The 14,879-nt window shown below is 42.2% G+C and overlaps 1 protein-coding gene across 5 annotated transcripts in view; it reads right to left on the bottom strand.

Moving 5' to 3' along the window:
* Positions 1 to 14,879, bottom strand: part of mid2 (midline 2) — a 132,831-nt gene that overhangs the window by 51,170 nt on the left and 66,782 nt on the right. The window contains exon 1 of one of the 5 annotated variants that reach the window (XM_036548679.1): positions 14,539 to 14,591. The exons of the other annotated variants lie outside the window; for them this stretch is intronic. The gene's annotated coding sequence lies outside the window, so the exon portion shown is untranslated. Of the gene's footprint in view, positions 1 to 14,538; positions 14,592 to 14,879 lie in introns of those variants that run through there. 5 annotated transcript variants of the gene reach the window in all.

The following is a 14,879-nucleotide window of genomic DNA, read 5'->3' on the forward strand; positions in this document are numbered from 1 at the left end:
GGACCATTCTGAGTGTTCACAATTGCTCATAAATTGCTCGAGAGTAAACCCTACCCCATAAGAGCACACACAATCTATGGGGACATCCCTGACTTGAAGACATAGGTATATATATTTAATGCAAAATCTGTTTGCTGAAGCTGCAGGAAGTTCTCTCAAAGCCATTTCTTAACTGTTTCTATATAAAGGTACGGGATCACACTGTGGCAGAAGACACAGTCTCAATAGGAACCGCTCTGATGGCAAATGTGAAATGCTTTACACAAGTTCTCACAGGGCTCTTAATATCAGTATTTCACATCCCTGTAAAAAGGGAAAGACACAAGGCCAGATTGAATTTAACTGCAATGCAGTTCACATGTTATTTATGCAAGTGAGGATTTTTAAAGGGTTTTCAGGATCAAAAATTTTTGTTAATTTTTGCAACAGCCCAACTTGGTATGTTTTGTGAGACACACAGGGAGGCAATAAAAAAGCCACTCAGAATTAGAGAAAACTCACCGCTGTCATAATGAATATAGGTCATAATCTATGCCCATATGTTATGTTAAAGAGCAGCTTGGGAATTTCACAAAGAACTATCTCTGCTCCACCCTGGTAGTAGTATTTCACATTGCTTTTCTAATGTTCCCTGGGGTATTTCACTAAGTATTAAAACATGAAGCCTATAGAACATGTAGATGCATTTACCATGTGCAAAGCAAGTCAATGGCCCTTACAAGGCAGATGTCTACTTGTCTGGTTGGTCCAATTAAACACTTTACCAGCATTTTTTGGACAGAGAGGGAACCATTCAAGCCCTTTAAAGTCATCTCATTACCATGCTGGGAAGTGCACGCACTTTACAAGGTAATCATGTGACTAGCCCGTTGTTCACCATTTCTGTTCCTTTATTTCCTTTTATTTCTTTATTTCAGAATCTTGTTCCTTTAACAGTTAGACACAGCATATTTTTACAATAGCAAAATGCAGCACTAACTAAAGACCGAAGTCAATTCAGAGAAAGGTCAGGCCTGTGCTAGACCTTTTTCGTATACCTTATGCATTTCTCAAATATCTGACAAGAGCAGACATTTAAGGAACTTTAATTACAACTTGATAGATCATTTAGCTGGCTACCTTATGTGGAAAATGCAAAGTCACTTACTACCACATTAAATAACTGTTACAATTCAGGAAAAAGAACAAAAACAAATGAAAAACAAAACGAAACAAAGAGCAGGATACAGTTTAATAGGAAATCTTTTTGTTCTCTTGCTAAGCAGCAGAGTCATTATTGACAGCTCCATTTTGGTACCACAGAGTGTGTGGTTTAAGAGCTAAGGCTGGATACCCTTTACCACATTACATTGTGCTCTGATCACAAGCTCAGCAGGAACATCAACATCATCCCCAGTTCAGTTAGGCCTTGCTGTGGTACAAAAAGGCATATTATTATGACTATTAGCAGAACTACATTGAGACTTTATGGATCCCTTAATTGGTGGAGCTACCATATGCTGTCAATCTGACTTGTATAGGCCAATCAAAACAGCTCACCACAGAAAACCACTATATTTAGGTCAAATCAGTGCACCATTGATACTATGTAGTTGCTCTACTCATTTTGAAGTCCCTGCAGCATCATTTTCCCATCACTGCTTATTAAAGACACCACTAGCAATCTCTCAAGCTGTGCCCTGTGTTTGACTTAAGCGGGCTGGGACACACAGGGAAAACTGAATCTGAAATAGCATTTCTACTTACAACAAGTTGTAGGTGAGGTGTGATTGCATGTGGGTCACTCCAGGTACAGCAGTTTACTATCGTTACAGAGGAGGGGTGTAAAAGCGTAAGACATCTGACATTCTCTCTGAGATATTCGCACCTCAAGGTAACGCAAGGACACACTGTTTATTTTTCAGATGCCTGTCGACCTACAGGTCAATGCGGCTAATGGGGACGACCAATTAGAGTCCTTGACTGTGAAACAAAGGATAGTGAGGTCAGGACTTAGCGGCTCACAATAACCCCATACAAAAGATCAAGCCTCACTGTGTAATCAATCACCATGTGCTGGTTGCTGGCACTTACTGCCTAGTGTACACAGAGTGCATTTGCATGAAAACACTATGCAAGTACAAGCAAATCCAGCAAGCCCAGTCAAAAAATGAAGGGCTAAAAACTGTGTAAAGTCAAATATGTCATGGAATACATTTAGTTTTTCCAAAGGAAGGGCCGAGTTTTATGCACACACACCCACCCACGCACCCCCCCCGCCCCCCCCCCCCCCCCCTCCCCACACACACACACACACACACACACACACACACACACACACACACACACATGCAGCCAATTTCTACTGGCTACTTCTAATTTTTTCCACATCCCTTCTTTGATACTAGATGGTTTAATCAAACATGCAATTTCTATTCACAGAATGTAAACAGACAGCCAGCCAAGCATTTCCATTTCAGATTGAACCAATTCACAGTGCAGTGGCTCCGTGACACAGGGTTAACTCTTTACCATCTGTTTGGGATCACATGATCCATTAACCTGTGCAGCCCTGTATGTCACGATCGAGGTCAGGTCATTTCTGCAGTGCGGTGAAACATGAGCACAGTTACACATCTCCACAAGCCTTTTTGTGTATGGGGCATGGAGAGGCAGTCTGCTTATTGGACGATGGTGCTGTGGAATTTAGCTTTGCATGAAATTCCTTTAGGAGCTGCTATCCCCCATGGGGTCGGAATTTTAAGAGGCTGCGTGAATATAATTTGACTCCTTGCATTTTTTTTTAAGGTCATCAATCGTGGCGGCAGGCAGCGAGGGCAGAGTTTCTCTTTGATTTAATGAATAAATTGAGCCAAGATGTGGCGTCCGGAAGCACTGAACATTCCACAGTGAGGCGAGCAGAAATACAGCCACAAGAGTGAGGTCCAAGCCGCTCACTCTCAGTCTCTCTCTCTCTCTTTCCCCCCTTCTTTCGAGTTTTTCAGTGCTCCGTTTACTCTACTATTAATGTCATTTCTAGGACGGCTCGGTGCTACGCAGTTTGACTCTTTCTATTTATACTGCAAAGATATCCTTTTTTTTCATTCAAATCAATGTAATAAATCACCTTTCCCTGTCGCCGGGACCAATGCTGTGTGTACTGAAACACCACAAAGTTAATACCTTCAAACGCCTTTTCATTTCCCTAATGCTCTTAGCGAGTGCAGTGTCTTATCGTTCCTCGCCACAACACGCCGCGGCCTTGTTCTCCTCATCACCCTGCAGCACGTCTATTATTGATGTGCATTTGCTCTGGTGAGAACAAAACCGGGATAAAAGTCGGTGCAAAAGCTCATAAGATATTTAGCGGGGCTTATAGAAAAGTACGTGAACAGAAGGGCAGGAAGCAGCTAACTGTAACTCCTGCCGGCTGGGTGTCTCTGATGCTGACGGCTGACACAAAAGGGTGGTGCAGAGCCGTCCCGGGCCCCCACCTCGGGACGCAGGGGACCGATGCCTCCATGGAACATTACCCCTTAATGCTGCAAAATCGCCACCTTAATGTGAATGTTACAAACGCTCCGGCATGGGCAAACAGAAGGGTGAGAAGATGCAAAAAATTTTAAATGATTCGGAATTACTTTGTCTTTCTCTTGCTGGCTTATGTTGTAAGTCCATGCTTTGAAGGAAAAGGATACTTTGATTTAGTCTTACGTTAGTCTACGTTATCCTTCCAGTCCACTTCCAACCATAAAGATCATTTGACAATTTTTTTTCTCTCCAACTTCTGCCTTTGAATGAAAAGCTTGTAATTTCTACTTCTAGCATCTCATCTCCCATCTCAGATTTTATTTTTCTCACCTCACACTTTTCAAATGACAAAATGCAATATTGCACATTCTATCGGCTTACATCAATATCTCTGGATTAATTCTCAGAGGACACTCAAAAATTGAAACACGAAGAAATGAAAAAAAAAAAAAGCCCACACAGCAAGACATTTTTCCTTTGCCTTTCTGTAAACATTCATTTTTATGCTGATCCAGATCAATCTGTATCCTTACATTTATTTTTAATTTTGACTCACAGCTTAAAATGTGTGAACACAAGTGAGTTTACAAAAGAATTAATGACATATTCAGATCGCAATGCTCACTTTGTGCAGACACTGTGGGAGAGCCTGGTGAGTATCACTCAGACAGTGGTCTGAAGGGATGTCTGAGCGCTGGGATCTGAGTGACGGTGATCTGGGACATCTCATGGCTGCACCCCGCTCGTGTGGCCCTCAGAGAAATCCACCGAATATGGTAATACAGAGCAGTACAGGACCTTCACTGGCTCTGGCTTTGGTGGCAGAAGAAACCTCGGAATTTGTGTTCCCCAGAGATGGAATTCTATTAAACTGCAAAGCCCCATAACACAATAAAAAACGATCTTTCGCCTGTGCTACTAAACACAAGCATTCGAAAATGTATAACATTATCATCCAAAGCACGTTAGATGGCATTTTAAGGCCAGCGCATAATTGACGCATTAAATGCGAGAAAGCAAATGTCTGAGGCCCTTGCACTGGGCAGGGTTGAAACGGCAGCGCAAGACTGGGAGCCTGAGGTGCGGACTGTCATCTGAAATCTAATCTCCAGCCTTCCATTTCTGCCAGGACTTTTTATTACTATCCCTTTCCCACCATTTATCCGTTTTATTAATGGCCCAAAACGCCGCTTAGAACGCATGCTGTCAACCCACCTCCACTGTTGGCAGGCCCTGAGAGCACGTAGGTCTACCGCTTCAAAAGTTCCCCAATGAAATGCTTATTCTATCCTTGTCAATACCTTGCTGGATAATGCTCGATAAACAGAATTAAAACTACTTTTGGCAACCCCCATCTACTCAGGGAACGTTTAGATAGGGGGCAGTAACACAGTAAGCACAATGTTCTGTTGCAGTACAAGCAGCTGAGATGGATTCAGAGTATTGGATGTATACCAGGAACTAGCAGACCTCAGGCCTGCAGTCTTTCAAGTATATGACTCTGACGGCAGGAAAGTGGGAGATCAGGTTGATGCCAGAGGAGATAAGATTCTTTTGACTATTATGCTGTGAAGTTCAGCAATTAAGAACACTGCATCTGCTGAACATGCAAAGCTAATCCCCTGGTTTTAAGCCCAGGCTACCCTCCTCAGATGTCTGGCCTTCCACCTTTTCCTTCAAGCCTCCCAAGAGCATAGCCTTTCTTAGGTCAAACTGGATACTACACGTTCAAAGACCGAAAAAGGGAAGACTTTCAAAGAAAAAGGAGATTATTGAAAAATTAAATGGTTCAAGAATTTTGTTTCCCACACTGCTGCTGTAGCGGAATGACACTGCTACATTAGAGCTTTCAGAAACACAATGTTTAACCATGTGTCAGAAGACGTAGCCTGTCCCGAATGTCAGTTTTGGGTTCAGTGCACTCAAGAGACTGACGCTCGCCATTACCCACTTCATGGCCGCCGTTGACAACTCCCTCTGCACTTGATCATGGGCAGCCTTCAAGCAAAGCCTTGTCTCCTATTAATAAATGAACAGCTGTTTAGTAGGGTCTTACAGGGTTGCTGGCTAACTGACTTGACTGGACCACAAGAGCAGAGGGAGGAAGGTGAAAGGAATGAGGGAATGAGAAGAGAATAGAGAGGGAGAAAGGTGGGATACTGAAGATGGAAAGCATCAGGGTTATTACTGACCCCTAGACTCCTGCCCTGAACTGCGTGCTATACAATCAGGAGTTTCTATTTATAGACGGGTGTAATGTATGGCATTTCCGTTCCGGACAAAACCATTGTTTCTTTTGGTAGCCTTCGTTTTTTCCCCAGTGGCCTTCCCTACATTGAAATGTCAAACAGTTGCAGTTTGACTTCAATATATACCTCAGAGCTGGTGATTGATGCAATGGCATTTGTTTTGGCAGGACGTGCTGCAAACTAAAGGCTGAACTGGTGCTAATCCCCAGTGCCTCCATATCTGAAGCCAGCAGAGCGTGGGTCATATTGTGAGTCCATCTAAAATGTGGGACAGGGAATAGATTTATTTCACCTTCCAGTACTGGGGGAAATTCAGGGCAATGCTGCGATGCTAAAAATAGAAAGCAGGTTTCACTAATCACCTACAGAGCACTACTCTTTCCAGAAATCCTTTTCTATGACAGTTGGATAATTAATCTGACTTACTAAATGGTACCCTGAAATACTAACACAGTGACATAGTGGTATAAAACCTTTCAATAATAAGGCCTGTTCTAGCTGAATAATTTCAATTCTGTTGGAAAGACATTTTACTGTTTTTTTTGGCCCATTCATAGTTGATAAATGTACGGGTTTGAAATATGGCTCATGTGGCATGTACTTTTAAAAATATATTTTTAAATACGTAAATTCAGCAGTTTAGGAAACTCTAAATCAGGCAAAACTCCATACGTAAATTCTATGCTGCACTTCAAATCGAGCTGCCCAGATGATTTGGACTAAATGTGTATGTCAAGGATGTTAGATATATATAAAAAAATACCTAAAACCATCTTAAAAAATAAACAAACAAACAGCAATACGCAGGCAGGGCTCTGCATCTCTCTGAATTCTCAAACAGCATGAGCAGGAATGGCAGGAGGACTGGGGCTGTGTGAGTACTATAGAGTGACTACAAAATCAAAACATAGGCACAGAACTCAGCAAACCTGCTCTGCAAGCCACAAAGCCTTAACTACGCAAACCAGAAGGGTAACATTCTACCTGGTGCCTCTCAGAGTCAAGAGACAGAGCAGCTAAAGGAGGCAGCAAGAGCTAGAGACTGTGAGACTGAGAGAGGCTGAGAGAGAGAAAAAAAAAACAGCCAGAGAGAGAGATGGAGAGCGAATTTTGCCTATTTCCGAGGTTGACTTCCATTTATGAGATCAATTTAGAAAGAACTATGCAGAGAAAGCAAATCAAACCATTGAAAGAAGCAAGTTCTCTTAGTGATGGGGACCCCTGTGTAGCCTGATGCTTCGATGCCTGAAGACAGCTTCTGCTCGATAATCATTTACATATTACTAAAGCTGGTACCCACCAATAACACTGTTCTGTGTAAATAAAAGCAAGCCAATGAATCAATGAATGAGACTCACTGATTAACATCAGCAAAGGCTTTTCATGTCCAAGTGTGATACCGGAAAGTGTGATGTATTCAATAGAATAGTCTACATGTTTCAGTGTCACAAATTTCAGGAATGGATTCACAAATAAACAATGCGAGTTCTCAAAGAAATACAGATTTCTGCATTCTAAAATTAAATACTCATTCTTATATTTATTAGTAGATACAGAGATGTTTGTGCATTTAAGTATGATTTAAGTATTTAAGATGCAACCCATCTATAAGCAAGCTCTGCAAGAGACAAACACTTGCAGTGAGCTGAGGGTAAACTAAGCCATCTTGTCTCATGTCAGCTATGTCTATTGATCTTGGATTTCTTTGTCAGCACCTGAAAAGGGCAGAAAACAAGCAATCTATCTCATTAAACATTTCAGCCAAAATGACTACTGAATGAAAAAAAACATTGAACATGAATTTCCCTTTTTGTCCCTCATCTTAGAATACCTACATCTACAGGCAAATGCTACTGTAAATGAGAGTACTACACCCCCCAAAAAATATGATTATATATAATTATATGAATTTTATATGAAATATAATGAAATATATATATATATATATATATATATATATATATATATATATATATATATATATATATATATACATACAGACACACACACACATGTATTTTATAGCAAAATTTGAACTGGAATTTTTTTTAAATCATCATGGTTGATAAGTTTGTTTTGCTCTGTTCTGTTGTTCTGCTCACTGACAGTGCTTACAGAAACACCTGGCTGTATCATGCCTGCCTCTCTGTCTCTCTCTCCCTCACTCACACACACACACACTGAAAGCTTGTTCTGATTGCTCGCTCTCACAGGAAATGTAAATTTGAAAGACGATCAACTTGGTGCCATAAAGTGAACTTCATGCGTCTCTTTCTAAAAAGGATCATTTAGTCTTTCAAAAGCATGTTTTAATCCTGCCTGCTTTAAAAGATAGGGAAAAATGTTGACAAGAGACCTTCCTCTGCAGTATTAAAATTACGAGATTAGTCAACATGAGTTGCAAGTATACTACTGCCACGTTCAAGGGATCTCTTTTAATGCAGGCAGCTGACTAGATACATAGTGAGCTTCACAAGGAGGGAAATAACCCAAAATGCCCCTGTGTCCTATCTGCTTTGCAATGTTTGTGAAATCCCCATCATTTATCTTATTTACTTTTTCATTCGGCTTTTTCACCCATTTCTTTATAATTGTATAATAGGATGCTGTGGGTTCCTGGTCACTGTTTGTGGATGCCATGGCTGTACTTGACCCCAGGTTGTAGGGCTTAGCCTGCCCTTGGAAGTGCCTTCATTGTCTGAGCCACTCAACAGCCTTCTTTTACTTTTCTTTGGTCACTAATTAAACTTCTTCATGAACATGAAATAAAACAGAACAATTTACTCTTAAGTCACTACATATCTCTTAAATATTGATAGCAACATTAACTGAAAACCTGCTGCAGTGAAAATTTTGCTAAACTGGCAGATTAATTTCATCAATCTTACAGAACACTTTCCATGGAAGACACAAAATCACATGACAATGGGGTCATGGACAGGTGGTGTTCACTGGCAGCCAGAAAACTGGACCAGCTGGCAGAAAAAAGGCCACTCATTTCTTGAAAACAAACAGCCATAATTGTCAGCATGGTGCCAAAAATAACACAAGCTGGATATAACTGGAGCGGTGATTCTTTCATTTTGTGTGCACTAACAGAAATATTGGGGGTGGGGGGGGGGGTTGAAAATTTCCAGTTCTGAACTACATTCTTGGAAAATTTGATTCATTTTAGTAAGACAAAACACACCAAATTCCCAAATCTAATCACACACAAATGCAAACTGAAAAAGGAGAGAAGGAGTAGAAAAAGAAGAAAAGGAGTATACACCACAAAAATACCCTCCCAGGATGAAATTCTGCTGATACAAAGATCAGCATAGCTGTGGCTAGGGCGCGTCCCTGTGAGAACAGGGCCACACCAATGCTGCTTCCACAGTCTGTGTCAGCTCTGCTCCCTTATCACAATGTCAGAAAGCAAATCATGTGCCTCTCAGCAAAGCCAGCGCCAAAGCATTAGATCTGAGGCCAACACTGCAAAACGGTGATAGGATGGTTTTCATGCCTGCCCTGATCACCAGGAGCTATGAAGGTCACCCTGGGGGTGGAGAACGTCACTGCCACATTAAAACTATATTCTCCCATTAACCCCCTTTCACAGGACAGTCACACCTCTTCAAGTCTGTCGAACAAAACTGGGATTCTCTGCGCTGTCCGCTTGACTGATCTCTCTGGAGTCTTACAGCTGCTAGTGATGAGCTGTTATCAGGACTGGCCATGTGACAGCCGCAACCTACATTGTAATGCTTATCAATGACATAATGTTCAGAACACACACTGCACAGAATTCAGAACAGATACCCATCTGTTACAAGTGCTGGCCTTTTTGCGTTTGCTTCTATTGTGTGTGTGTGTGTGTGTGTGTGTGTGTGTGTGTGTGGGCTGTTATGAGTGCTACACTTTCCATGCCCTCCCCTGGCTATGGTGTACATTGCTCCCACGGGACAGCTCACGGTACCGTGCTCGTGATCTCCAGCGCCAAGCGGGATCATGGGAAATGTGAACGGGGCAGTGGGAACACGCTGCAGCTGGCTCTTTACAGCCACTGCGGGAGACAGCTCTGCCACAGCCGGAAACTCCTGGCCTCTCCCTCACTTCCACCTCGAGCCACATCAGTTTAAAGTTTACGCCGCATATGGTTTCTGAGCTGTGGTGCGTGACTCAGTGACCCAGCGATCACCAGCAGGGGTAGAATGTACTGATGACCAAATCATCACATCAAATTGGAAGCATGTAACTTATGGGGCATTCCCACATTTAGCTAGGTAGAAGAGAGCTAGCATAATACAAAGGAGATCAATAATTCATATCACAGGAAGACAGGAATTAAATGACTAATGGTTAATATGACAACATCTAACAGCCACGTACATAATAGGTTTGGTGACTATGATAACGAGCATTTTGATGAAGAAAATCCTTAATTTTTACAACAATCTTGAAGAAATGTTCCAGGACTCTTCATGAATGCGCGTGCACACTCTGTTTGCTAGCGCAGACTAAACGTATCAGATGTGCCACTTGAGAGCTATGAGTGAAGGTGTGCCGATATCTGAAGTGAAGGTGATGGCGAAATCCCTGAAGTGTTCGCATTTCATCGATGCTGTCACAAAGCTGGGACACGCACAGCACCAGGAGGGCCAATGGTGTTGGTGGCACAGAGAGACAGGCAGGGTGAACAGCTGGGCGTCTCGGCGCGGCCTGCCAGACAGCGTGACACTTTGGGAGAGTCATAATTCTACAGAGGGTTCCAGTGTCCTGGAAAGGAGGCCGCCTGTGAGGCATGTGTGCGCCCCACAGTGAGCTGTCTTCCGTTTACAGGGCACCAAGTAAATGTTAGCAGCAGCAACCCCCCACTCCCTGCCTCTCTCTGTTCAGACAGTTCAAAAATGACAACCCCGGTAGAAGATCCTGTTGGATCTCTTTGCTGGTGGGAAGGGGGTTTGTGACCTCACATGTGGGAAGGCATTCCACCACTGTCCTTCAATGCCCAGCCCCGGGGGGTGGGGGGTGGGGGTTCAATGCAATTTGACAAGACCCCTGGAGCCACATTCTGGAGGGATGCATCTGTGTGCATTCCTCTGGTCAACACTGAGGTCACTGTGGCGTAGAGACAGTACTACTTGCCATTGTCAATTTTTTTTTTTTTCAACATTTTTACTTGTGTCATCCATTGCATCAATACCAACCACAATTCATATTATGTACTTTAAGGATGGCTTGCCAAATTTTAAATAATACTTGATTACTTTTTAGACACTTAGAGGGCCCTTGCCACTGTAAACTCAATGCAGTCACAGACTGTGAATAACACAGGGGGGAGGACGAAAACGAGGATGCAAAGGAGTCATTATTGGGCGTTCTGTTGTGTGCGCATGTATGCGTTATTGAAATTAATTAACAGCTGAGAGTCAAACACATTCATAATGTATGGCTCTCGCTTCCTGCCATAAATAAAGGCTGAGGATCGCTTGAACATCAAGCCCTCTGGGAGGAGCCACATCAATGCGGCGGAAAAATGATTCGCTTGAGAGCATCAGCCCGTTTACATTCCAGCATCGGGAGGAAGTCTTCATTAGTAGAAGTGTCTGGCTTAAAGAGTTGTGCTGAATGAGGAACATGACTGACGTTTGCCATAACAAAAACAGTCCATCAAAATGTACCTGCATAAATTATATTTCATATGTTTGGAAGTAATGGAAGGTTCCATATCCTGTCTGAAGGATCTGACCAAAGCTTGGCTTGGAACAATGCATTCAATAAGGAAATCATACATTCAATGTAAAATCAACACATAGCCTGTAAGGCACTACCCTCTAGATAGTTTTGGGATCATCATGTTATTCATACATTTTTTTTTCCACAGTTTGCTCAGGCTCCTGCTAATATTTGCCACATTAATTAATCCAGGACTTGTAGAACTACTGTTCAATGTCATATAATCGTGTAAAAAGAATGGCCAAAGGCACTGTGTCACATGAAATTCATATCAAGATAATAAGATGAAGACATGCCTTAATATTAATGTACAAACGGAGCAGCTGTGTTGGGTTAAAGTTATTATTTCATTAGATGAGACCAAGTTGTGCAATACGTGTTTTCAGAATGCACACCTGCTCGGGTCAAATGTGCACCCTCTGGAGAGGGAGATCATCTGCACAAGGCTTCCTTTCCGTGCAGCCAGTTTCACCACAGTTAAAAAAAAAAAAAGTTTCCCTGCAATTAATTAATTAATAATTTAATGTCGCTTTCCTGCTGTCATTACATGACATCACCCAGCTTGGTTTGGTTTCTGTCACTTCACTTTATGATCAGTAACCCCAAGGATATAAATTCTATAAATCAAACCCTGAAAACAGTCTCCCAGGGCAATTCTGGCATGGACACATTATTCAAAGTGTGCAGCCAAAGTGAAACAATCAGCACAGGCAAACTTTCCAGGGGTTGCGTAAGGCCTTATGTGACAGGGACTAGATACCAGCAGTTTGCCTAAAAGGCTATTAGTGTGTCTAAAAAGGGCTGTCATAACAAAAATTAATCCATGTGAATATTTGAAGCCCCCCCCCCCCCCCCCCCACTATCCCTGCTGTAACTGCTCCCAATCCCCCTGACTGAGTCTTTCAAGTCTTCTAAGTGACGCTTTTTAGTGGAGTTAGCAGAAACAAAATGCTGTAATGGCAGTCGAATGGGGACAACAGCTTGCTCTGAGCAACTGTACAGAGAGTAACCGAAGCAAAATGCAGATGTCCCTTTGGTCGGGGCGGTCACTTCCACATCCGCTCGGCCGATGAGCATACGGGATTGCAGAAATGCAGAAATGTCAGACCCATCCTGGCTGTCTGTGATACAGCAGCTAATCATGCCATTATTTTGATGAGTGCGCCTGCTCTCACTGAGGTGTAATTGAGCTGAGAGGACTGCCCCACATTGTAGAAAGCCACAGTGGCCTGACAGGGCTAGCCTCTGACATTGTTTGCACTGTATGCTTTTATTTGTTTTGCTCGGAGTATAATGACACAGTAAATCTAATAGAAAACCTGCCTATTCATACTGGGTCGGATCTGAGCGGCACTTGAATAGAGAAACAAGGGGTGGGGGGAGGCCAGGAGAGCCCAGTGCTGACTGGGGAGGGAGTGAGAGAGTTATTGGAATGTGAGTGGCCTATGCACTGCCTGGAAATAGGCCTCTATCTGCATTTTGCCTGTAATTGATTTATGAGGGTTCCACTCATTGATGCTGTCAGAGATTACTCCAGGAACGTCCGTTTGCAAATTCCATTTAAGATGTTAGGCATTTAGAGGCATATCTGATCATAAGCAAAGACCCTGCTCAGACAATGGCAACTGCAAAATGACAGCTCTATGACCTTCCGAGTACAGTCCATGACATTCTGCACAGCAATCAAAACACCAATTCCAAACCATCCGCTGTCCACAAACACAGATCTTCTAAGCTTCAGCACTGGGGTCTAGATCAAGTAGTATTTGGGACAAATCTAACAGAGAAGCTACAACACTGAGTCAAGGTACAAGTCTGTGATGTGCACAATTCCATACAAAATATGCCAGAAGTCTAAATTCAGACATGAATGTAATCTTATAGAATAAAATGTGTGATTAATTGACACTTCAGAAATTAAATAGCATTTGAAATATCATTAGTTTGTTAAAATGTCTACACTACTCTTAAAAGTTTTCCCTAGCTCTTAGGCGCTGCAAAACGGTTAGTTAAAAGACAATGAATCAAGTTCACCGATTTGAGGAAATCTAGCACAATACAATTAGAGGGCCATACAAAGTCTTGTTTTATTACGCAGGAAACCCGAATTACTTGGACCAGTGGAGGAATGAAAAGGAATTGCATTCACCTCTTCCATCATATTGGAATATATTCTTTTCCTCGGCACCGGTTATCAACACCATTTTTCCCAAAACATGTTTTCAGCAATATAGCATAGATACTTTGCTACACTTCAGTGAGACTCACAGGACTGAAAAAAACACAAGCCACAAAACGGAAAAAATACTTAAATCAGCACTTGCATTAAAGACAAAATCGACAACAAAATATTGGCAGGGGCACACAGCTATGGTTTAAATCAGGTAGCATATCACTAGAGGTTGCTGGTCGGTTATGTGTCCTCGATAACAACGCTCTTATTACTGTGCTTGCATCGGAATCGTTTGTGCTAATTTGATATTCGATCGGGTTGCGATTTTGAAAGAAAACAAAAAACTTGGATACGCGGATACGTTGAATATGTCTATACGATGTGGTCCCACATGATAGCTGCTGTCTGACAGTTTAACGTTAAATAAAACGTATTCATTGTTCTTCCACCCTAATCTGTAAATAACGTAGTTCATAAAATAAATTATACTATGCCCAATAATGTTTCCACTTAAACCAAAGTCGTATGATTAAGCAATATAGTCAACGAAGACCGAAAATGGAAATGCACATACGGTTTTCATAATAAATATATAAACAAATGACTGTCATACCGTGGCTCGTAAAAAAAATCACTAGGCGTAATAGTCATTTATCAGGCGCGTTGTCTTTCCAACAACCGCTCTTAAAATTTACGAACACGGTTGTCATAGCACTTTATAAGACAGAACTGGCATCAAGAACACGATACGAGTACATCTTATCATTCATACTTTACCCAGCAAACAATCACTTTGAGGCGAAGCGTGCCTTTACTGTAGCATAAACCGCTGGCTACAGAATAACGATGCGGACGGTCCGCACGCTTCCTGAGCAAAATAAGACATACCATTGTTGGGATCCAGCAGCCACCCCTACTCGCCCAATTATCGTTGCATTGCGTTTAATAAACAAAGTTATTTGTTTTCCAAACTAGAGACTTCGCTGCCAGGTAGCCAGTCTAGGCTATTTCGGTATGGTTTGCAATCTATTACTTCCTATACCCGAAAGACAATAATTCACCGTCTATAAACACTGAATTTCCACATTAAGGTGTTCAGTTTCCCAGCCATTTATATGTCTCACGGTTGTTTCTCGACCTTCTTCGTCTCCCTTTCCCCCCATGAAGAGTGTTGACACACTGCAACGAACCTGAAACCCAAACACCGAGACACACCAAGGGGAGGGGTT

This window comes from Megalops cyprinoides, chromosome 16 (genome assembly GCF_013368585.1).
Source record: "Megalops cyprinoides isolate fMegCyp1 chromosome 16, fMegCyp1.pri, whole genome shotgun sequence".
NCBI lineage: Eukaryota > Metazoa > Chordata > Actinopteri > Elopiformes > Megalopidae > Megalops > Megalops cyprinoides.